Source organism: Prosopis cineraria, unplaced genomic scaffold, assembly GCF_029017545.1.
Source record: "Prosopis cineraria cultivar Desert tree isolate PC_DT_omini unplaced genomic scaffold, ASM2901754v1 PC3, whole genome shotgun sequence".
In the NCBI taxonomy this organism is placed as follows: Eukaryota; Viridiplantae; Streptophyta; class Magnoliopsida; order Fabales; family Fabaceae; genus Prosopis; species Prosopis cineraria.
Window position 1 is genome coordinate 8,918,529 of NW_026555334.1, and position 9,731 is coordinate 8,928,259.

General features: G+C 30.5%; 1 pseudogene; it reads left to right on the top strand.

Moving 5' to 3' along the window:
• Positions 1 to 7,411: 7,411 nt before the first annotated feature.
• On the top strand, positions 7,412 to 9,324 carry LOC129306642 (7-deoxyloganetin glucosyltransferase-like; annotated as a pseudogene).
• Positions 9,325 to 9,731: the final 407 nt, after the last annotated feature.

The following is a 9,731-nucleotide window of genomic DNA, read 5'->3' on the forward strand; positions in this document are numbered from 1 at the left end:
CTATTGTTCATACGTTTTTTAAATATGCGTGGAGTAATTAATTTAACAATAAAATATTTTGTTTAAAATTTTAATATAAACTGGTAAACATTAACAAGATAAATTATTTTTTTAATTTATTTTTTGACATCATTTTAACATTTTTATTCATGTGCTTTCACCATTAAATTTTAATATTTAAATAACTTATAGTGTATGGAAAATTTAACAAATTGTTATCTGTATTTTAAGTTGCATGAAGTAAAATATTTGTAATGGATAAAATAAAATAAAAATTTTTATATAGGGGGAAAGAATGGAAGCCTAAAACAAAATGTATGTCTTCAAATTTTAATTTGCTTGGGTCTTACATATCGAATAAAATAAATTATTGCAAATATTTGAGCAGCTTCTTAAACAGATATTTTTATTTATATATTCTAATAACTATAAATAAAAAATAATTTATTGAAGTCATTAAAATAAAAAAATATAATTATTTTTATCGGCCCTTTTTAAAAAATTAATAAAATTTAACGTCCACTTTACCCCTGGAGAAATGACATGAATTAATGCTCCTGTCCATTGCACGGGTCTAAAATTAATGTAGCTTCATATCTATAACACTAATCATAACAAATATAAGTAGCTAGTCTAGAAAAACATGCCAAATAAATAATATAAAAAAATCATACATTTGGTATATTAAAAAATATTAATTTATACGAAACTAAATATTTTATAATAATTAATATGTGAAAATATGTGCATATATCATTACTAAAAAATGTAAATTAGCAAGAAAATTTAGTGAGAGATCATTTATTTCTTTTTAAAATACCAAATTAACGAGAAAATTAGCGAGAGATATTGATTTCGTAACTTGACTTAAAATTAGTAAAGAAAATAGTAAGGGACTATTAATCCTTTTCTAAAATAAGAAAATTAGCAAGGAAAATACCAATTCTTATCTAAAATAAGACAATTAGCAAGAAAAATAGTGAGAAACTGTTAATCCTTCTCTAAATAAGATAATTAGCGAGGGATTTAGCAAGGAATTCTATCCCAAATTAATTACTACAAAAAAATAATTTTTAAAAATAAATTAAAAAAATAAAAAATAAATTTAAAAATTAACTAAAATATTCATAATAAAATTATTTAATATTTTCTTTAATTTAAGTTTATTTTATTTAATAAAATAATATTTTATTAAAAATTAATATAAATAATAATTTAAATAAAATATAAATATTTTTAACATATTAATAATTGAAAATAAAATTTAATATGTATATATGTGTGTATTTTTATAATATATTATTTGATATATTTATGTTGATAAATATTATGTATTTAATTTCTCATATAATGATTGTAGGTGCCTTTTAGTTTAATTGGTAAAAGAGCATAAGGCTTGAAAGGTATAAGGTCAAAGGTTTAAGTTTTGATTTTGACATAAATATAATAAATATATGACATTATAAGAAGCAAGTGACATGACACAAGTTAGACAATGACATTTCATAATTTGTTGCACATGTGACAAGTGATGGGACATTAGATGGTAGATGATATAGTGGTTGACAAAGTACGAGATTGTTGTGGACATGTCATAAGTTGATGCACACATGGTTGGTAATGTGGTATCATTATTTTAAAATATAGGCATATTTAGTGAGGGACTAGCGAGGGATGAGCCCCTCACTAAAGTGATCAAATTTTGAATAGTATTAATGAGGAATTAGCGAGAATTCAGTCCATTGCTAAAATTAACGAGGGACTAAATCCCTTGCTAATTGCGAGAGAAATACGATTCATTATTAAATTTAGCGAGCTTTTTCTTTAACTATGAATTTCACGAGGAATAAAATCCCTCGTTAAAATACAATTTAGCTAGAAAAAATGGCATTTGATGAGGAATTTGTCTTTCGCTAAATTTTATTTTTTTAGTAGTGTATTACATACATTATAAAAAAAATGACTTTTGACGACAAGAAAAAATTCACCATCAAAAGTATTTTTATAAAAAAATAATTTATCTAATTACCTTTGAAGGTGACAATTTATCACTGTCAAAAATATTTTCATAGAAAAAAAATTAAAAAAATAAAAATAATTTATACAATTACTTTTGCCATCACCAAAAATATTTTCATAAAAAAATATTTAAAAAAGAGAAATAATTTATATAATTACTTTTAGTGGTAATAATATTTTCAAAAAAAATAATTTATGCAATCAAAACTATTTTAATAAAAATAATTTATGCAATTAATTTTTAGTAGCAACAAAAGTGTTTTTATTAAAAAATTAAGAAATTAAAAATAATTTAAGTAATTATTAGATGTCATTATCAAAAGTATTTTCATAAAAATAAATTATATAATTACTTTTAGTAGTGACAGGTTGTCGCTAGCAAAAGTATTTTCTTAAAAAATAATTAAAAACTAAAAATATTTGAATTATAGATGAAATTATATTTAAACTTTTTAAAGTTTATTTATTTTAAATTATTTAATTTTTTAATGTTAAATTTTTCGGGATTATTGTTGGATTAGAATTGTAAATTTGATTGTTTAATTTATGTTAATATTTACATTATGGATGAAATTGTGTATAAGCTTATTAAAGTTTATTTATTTTAAATTGTAAAGTTACTAAAAATATTCCTATTATCTTAAGATTGACTTTATTAAAGAGACTTTAATGAAAATTCAAATTAATCTACATTGAGTTAAGACAATATTTTTTCTATGTTAATTATAAAATACCCACTTAGATTTATAATTTAAATTTTTTTAGCATCTACTTTTAGTTTATTACATGTTCACCAATTTCCTACCTGAAAGATGACAAAGAATAATTATTCAAAATGACTACTAACAAAATTTATGTGATTAAAATGAATTTTTCATTAGAATATTTTTTAAGATAATTGAAAAATTATAGATAAAAATTTATTTTTAATAAAAGAAGGGGAAGAATTTAACTTAGAAGAAGAAAATAGTTTAATCACTTATTTATTAATTTTTCAGAAAAATATAGAAAAAAAGTAAAAGATATTTAACTTAAACTAATATAATACATACTTATAAATAAACTATATACTTAATTTTTTTATTTAAAAATAAAAATAAAATTTAAAATTTGGTTAAAATGTTTATAAGAAAATTACTTAATATTTAAATATTATTATATTTTAAGTTCATTCTTCTAACAAAAATAATATTTTCTACAACAACAAAATATTTTATTAAAAAATATCATATATATATATATAGACACACTCATGTAAATTATTTTATCATATTAATAAAATAAAATAAAATAAAATATATATATACACACATACATATATGTATATATTTTTAATAATATATTATTTAATATATGCATATGTATTAAATAATATATATATATATATATTTATCTAATTTTACATATAACAATTGTAGGTACATTTCAATTCAACTGGCAAAAAAGTAAGACTTAAGATTTAGAAGGTGAAGGTCGTGGGTTTAAATCATGACTTGGGTATATTTCACAATACATAGATGACTCTTTTTTTTTTTCAAAAAATAACTTTTTGCAACAGACTCAAACAAACACAGAACGGACACATGAGAGTTACAGAAATGAAGCAAAATGTTGTTCTATTTACACCTTCATTAAGCCAGAAAAATGTCTAGCAATTGTAATGTCTTATTTGCTTGCCTGTTTTGTTCAAAGTCCTAGCACTATAAATAAGACTAGCTTTATTGTATGAGTCTGTTTAGACTAGAAATAAAAATCAAACTTTTCTCTTTTTATTTGGTTTCTGTGTAATGTTGGTATCAGACCCTAGTTCAGAGAGCGAAAGAGTGAGGTAGAGTTGAGGAACTATGTGAGAGAGGAGAGAAGCTCACAGAAAGAGTCCTTGACTTATTCGAATCCTGCATCTCGAATGTTTTTTCTAAAAATTGATATTACCATCGTGCTTAGGAGGTCCAAAAATATGGGACAAGAGTTTTCTCATCACCGAAACATCACCTAATGCCGTCATGTGCCACCACTAAAACTCTATATGCCTTATTGCCGGTACACGTGTAGCCATACACCTTATGGAGGAAGATGATGACATTATTCGCTAAGTCATCGTCTTGACTAGTCAACAATGGTCATCTAGTCAAGAACCACCACGTGGGACATGTCATATTCACCACGTCACCCTACCCTAGTCAGCCATATTTTCTAAAATTATATTCTTACCCCAAATTTTTTCATATTAACCCCTAAACTTTTTGAAATTTATACTGACCCTAAAAGTTTTTAAAAATTTATTTTGACCTTAAATATTTCTTGAAATTACATTTTTCCCTTAATTTTACCTAAATTTCATTTTTGACCCCTATATTTTGCATAAATTACACTTTAACTCTATGCTTTTAAAATTTCCATTTTTACCCTTAGACTTTTCAAAATTCCCATTTTGCCCTTATACTTTCCAAAATTCCCATTCTACCCCTGTATGCTTTCACATTTCCATTTTGCACCTCAATCTTTCCAATATCCCTAGCCTTGACACCTATCAAAATACCTCCAAGATGCAGGCATGTGTATGAGGTTGAGATGGAAGAGATGAGATGTAGGATATAAGAGTTGGAAGCCACTATGAAAATGCAGTGAACTCTATTAAACAATAACAGAGAAAACCTAGAACGAGATTCGAGAAGTAGCAGTTCGTCATCTATTGATAACCGCCGCTGTCCACGACAACAATAATTCTGCCCTAATGATATCAAGGCAGACATTCCTGAATTCGAGGGAAGACTCCAGCCAAACAAGTTTATAGACCGGCTTCAAACTGTTGAACGAGTATTCGAATACAAGGAGATTTCAGATGTACAGAAAGTCAAAATTATCGCCCTCAAACTCAAGAAACATGCTTCCATTTGGTGGAAAACCTCAGACAAAAGCGAGAACATGAGGGAAAGCACAATATTGAGACCTGGGAGAAAACAAGATGCCAACTCATTAGGAAATTTCTGCCAGATCATTACCACCAAGATAACTTTATCTAGCTGTAAAATATTCAATAGAAGTCTTTATCTGTAGAAGAATATATTAGAGAATTTGAACAACTCATGATGAAGTGTGACATTCAGGAGAAGGAGAAGCAAACAATAGCTTGGTACCTTGTAGACTTAAACACAAATATCAGTTGTCCAGTCCAGCTTCAGTAATATTGGACCTCGGATGATGTCATCTGTCTAGCCATGCATGTTGAGAAGCAAACGCCTAAGAGATCCTCTTTTCAGCTTTCTTCCTTGAGGGGTTATCCAAAAGCTCATAAAGCAAAATTTCAGCAGACCAACTTCTTAAGCAAGCTGCAATCTAGCACTATGCTTAAACCATCATCCAATGCTGCCAAGGAATCTGGCTATAAAGCAATCAAATGCTTTAAATGCTAAGGATTTGGCCACATTGCAGTGGATTATCCTATCAGAGGGTTGTCACCATTAGGGAAGGATAAGAGTATGAAGCACGTAAAGAAGATGAGGACTAAGTTTTATAGTACTGATATAGTATATGACGAGGAAGTCACGCTTGCTAATCAAGAAAAAGCATTGGTGCTTAGACGAAGTTTGCATACAATTATAGTCAAAGAAGAACTTTGGCTATGGCACAACATTTTTTACACTCGTTGCACGGCCCAAGGAAAAGTTTATAATGTTATCATTGACAGTGGAAGCTGTGAAAATGTAGTATTTGACTACATGGTGAAGAAATTGAAGTTTCCAACACGAGATCATCCGCAACCTTACAAGCTTTACCGGCTCAATAAGGGAAATGAGGTACAAGTTTCTAAACAATGCCTTGTGACCTTTTCTATTGGGAACCAATATTGTAATGAAGTTTTGTGTAATGTTGTTCTCATGAATGCATGCCACCTTCTATTGGGAAGGCCATGGTAATATGATCAACATGCTATGCACAAAGTTTCTAAACCTTACATGCTATGATCAACCTTTGATAGCGACCCTTTAGCGATGACTTTTCGTCACTAAAAGTCTGGTCACTAATAATTTTTTGCTACAATAAACATAGTCGTCTCTAAAAGTATACCTTTAATGCGACAATTGTCATCGCCAAAGGTAAACTTTTAGCAACAAAAAACTTTGGGCGACGATAATTGTCTCCACTAATGGTATACTTTGGGTGGCGATTATGTTTGTCGCTGTAAAAAACTATTAGCACCCAAACTTTTGGTAACAACTCATTGGTAGCAAAAAGTTATCGCTAAAAACTTTTAGCAGTGACTTTTTTTTGCCATCAAAAATCATTTTTTTTATAGTGCTAGTAGATCCTTGTACGTTTTGGTCTGTGGAGAGGAATCAGACGACAAACACACAAGCTGAAGTTGTTGGGTTATCAACTATATTAAAAATTCATGATGAGGCAAAGAAAACTTAAATTATCCTACTACCATTGAGGGGCAGAACCTGGGCCAAGCCCTCCCTCGAGGATAAGGTGGTTTCACCACACCACTCGTCGTGTCAATGTTTCCAAAGGCCCAAGAAAAAAATCATGATTGTAGCTACGTGTCCTAAACGAGTTCCTCATCTGATCTGAAAGTGAAACGAGTTCGTCATCTTCTGATCTGCACCTCACATTCGCGTGCGTGTGAGGATTGTATTACTAAGCTTTTTCACGGAAAAGGAAAACTTATAGAGGTTGATGCATGCATGTTTTCGCATTCAAATATTAGATACTAGCTCCTTTCATATTATAATATAATATAGAGTATATTCTAAACCCCCCCATCTAAAATATGCGACAACATTAAATAGTTTTTATAATAGTTAAAGAATATTCTTAATCCTTTAACTTAAAATAAAATTTGATTTTAATTTCTTAATTCTATAAGGTATCTTTTCAGTCTTTTAACCTACCATTGTTAGTTTAATTTTATCAATAAGAAATTCCTACATTGACCTCAATATTGACATATTAAATAAGTTTAATTTTTCAAAGTAACATTGATTGGAACAAAAATAATCATTTAAAATTAATCATATCAATATTAAAAAATAAAAAGATATTTTTTCAAATTAAGAAACCAAACTGAAACCGTGGAGCAGTTAGGCTTATATGTAAAAAATTTTAAGGGGTTAAAGTTCCAACTAACTTTTTCTGAGAATTGTGAAGTAGTTACAAGACCGTATATTGTGATCCAAGGAAGTAGTAACAGGAGTACTCAATTAAACTTCTTTTCCCCAGAAACAATTATTAAGAAGATCATTAAGTAGTGTTTGTGAACAGTAAATGAGCAACCATGAAAAATAATTGACATGTTTTTTTTTTTCTTATTTTTGGTGTCAAGCTTGTGTTGTGTCTTTCTATATATACAGACATGGGGATGCATATTGTGTTTGCTCGATAGAGAACACAGATATGGATTCCTATCCTGAAAGCGAGAAGCCTCATGCTGTGTTGATCCCATATCCAGCTCAAGGCCATATCAATCCAATGCTCAAGCTAGCAAAACTTCTTCATTCTCGAGGCTTTTTCATTACCTTTGTGAACTCTGAGTTTAACCATAAACGTTTGCTCAAATCAAAGGGTCATAAAGCTCTTGATGGCATCCCAGATTTTCGATTTGAAACCATCCCAGATGGTCTTCCTCCTCCTGATAATGATAATGCTACTCAAGACATACCTTCTCTTTCTGACTCTACCAGTAAGAACTGCCTCATCCCCTTCCAGAACCTTCTCGCTACACTCAATGATTCTGCCTCTAAACAGCTCATTCCTACAATCACTTGCTTGGTTTCTGATGGTATCATGACTTTCACAATAGAAGCTTCTGAAGCACTCGGGATCCCTCTTGTTCTACTTTGGCCTGCAAGTACTTATTCATTCTTGAGTGCTGCGCACTTTAGAAATTTGGTTCAAAGAGGCCTTGTACCACTCAAAGGTATTATGAGACATATGTTTCAATGTTGTTTATGCTTTAGCCATCAAAGGTCTCATCATTTAGTGAATATTATGTGCAGATGAGAGTTATCTAACAAATGGGTACTTGGACAAAGAGATAGATTGGATTCCGGGTATGAGAAACGTCAAACTCAAGGACCTTCCTAGTTTCGTGAGGACAACAGATCCAGATGATGTGATGCTGAACTATGTCATTAGAGAGATGAAAAGAGCTCACAGAGATTAAGCTATTTGTTTCAACACATTTGATGAGTTTGAAGGTGAGGCAGTGAAAGCCATTTCCTCTATTTACTCATGTCCTCTTTATACCATAGGCCCTTTACCTTCATTTATAAAGCAAGATCCACAACACGAGCCATTGGCATCTCTCGATCTTAGTCTCTGGAAGGAAGAGACGCAATGCCTCAACTGGTTGGAATCCAAAGAACCTAGATCTGTCGTTTATGTGAATTTTGGAAGTATCACAATTATGTCTCCAGAACAATTGTACGAATTTGCTTGGGGTTTAGCCAGCAGCAAGAAATCCTTCTTATGGATTATAAGGCCTGACCTTGTGAACGGTGGTTCAGTGATTCTATCACCTCAGTTTCTAAATGCGACTAAAGACAAAGGTTTCATGGCAGATGGTGTGAACAAGAGAAAGTGTTGAATCACCCTTCAATCGGAGGATTCTTGACGCATTGCGGATGGAACTCCATAACCGAGAGCGTGTGTGCAGGAGTTCCAATGGCATGTTGGCCTTTCTTTGCAGATCAACAAACAAATTGTAGGTATGCATGTAAAGAGTGCGGAATAGGGGTTGAGATTGACAATAATGTGAAGAGAGAAGAGGTGGAGAAGCTGGTGAATGAGTTAATGGAAGGTGAGAATGGAAAGCAGATGAGACAGAAATGTTTAAAGTGGAAGAAAATTGCAGAAGAGGGCACTAGACCTGGTGGTTCTTCATATGTCAACTTAGAGAAAGTTATTGAGGATGTGCTATTGAAACGAACTTAATTAGAGTAATCCTATCTCACATTTTAGATCAAAAAATAAAGTTTTTTTAGAATATTTGGTTATGAAGCTCCCCCCCCCCCATCTCTTCCTGTAATGCAATTCTGCTTCTGTATTCAGCAACGTACGGATGATTTCTGGAAAGAAACATGATGGAAATCATGAATCACTGCATGCACATGCATCCGAACGACGAACGCTGCGTTTTAATTTGTTTGCCTGGGTGGTTAGTGAACATGTGCCTTAATTATTTGGTGGTGTATTTTTTTTCGCATTTATTATACACCAAATCTATGTTATTGTATGTGGGGCTGTTCCCATGTGCAATGAACGGATCCGACAATGATATACTTCTTCCAGTTCAAAAGTTAATAGTACAAGTTTTAGTGGCATGTCATACTGGCCAACAACAAAACATATTTTTATTGAATGACAAGGACACTTGTTTAACAATTTATCATTTCAACTGATTGAGTTGACTTGAATTTTAATACTGCAAATATAGACCAGGATTCTCTCTATTACTCCTCTCAATACATTTTTCAATGCTCAATCATATTCATTCATTTAATTTAATGGTGTCAGATTGTGGATTATGGCATTTGATTGGAGTAATTGCTTATCTCTTAAAATAATTTATAATTTCAACCTTAATGTAGCAAGGGTCAACTTATTTTTTCATTAGTGGATGTCTCAATTTAATTATGAGGTCATCTAGTGAATAACTCACCTAAGTATTGAATGTGATTGCTAATAACCCATTCAACAAGTAACAAAAT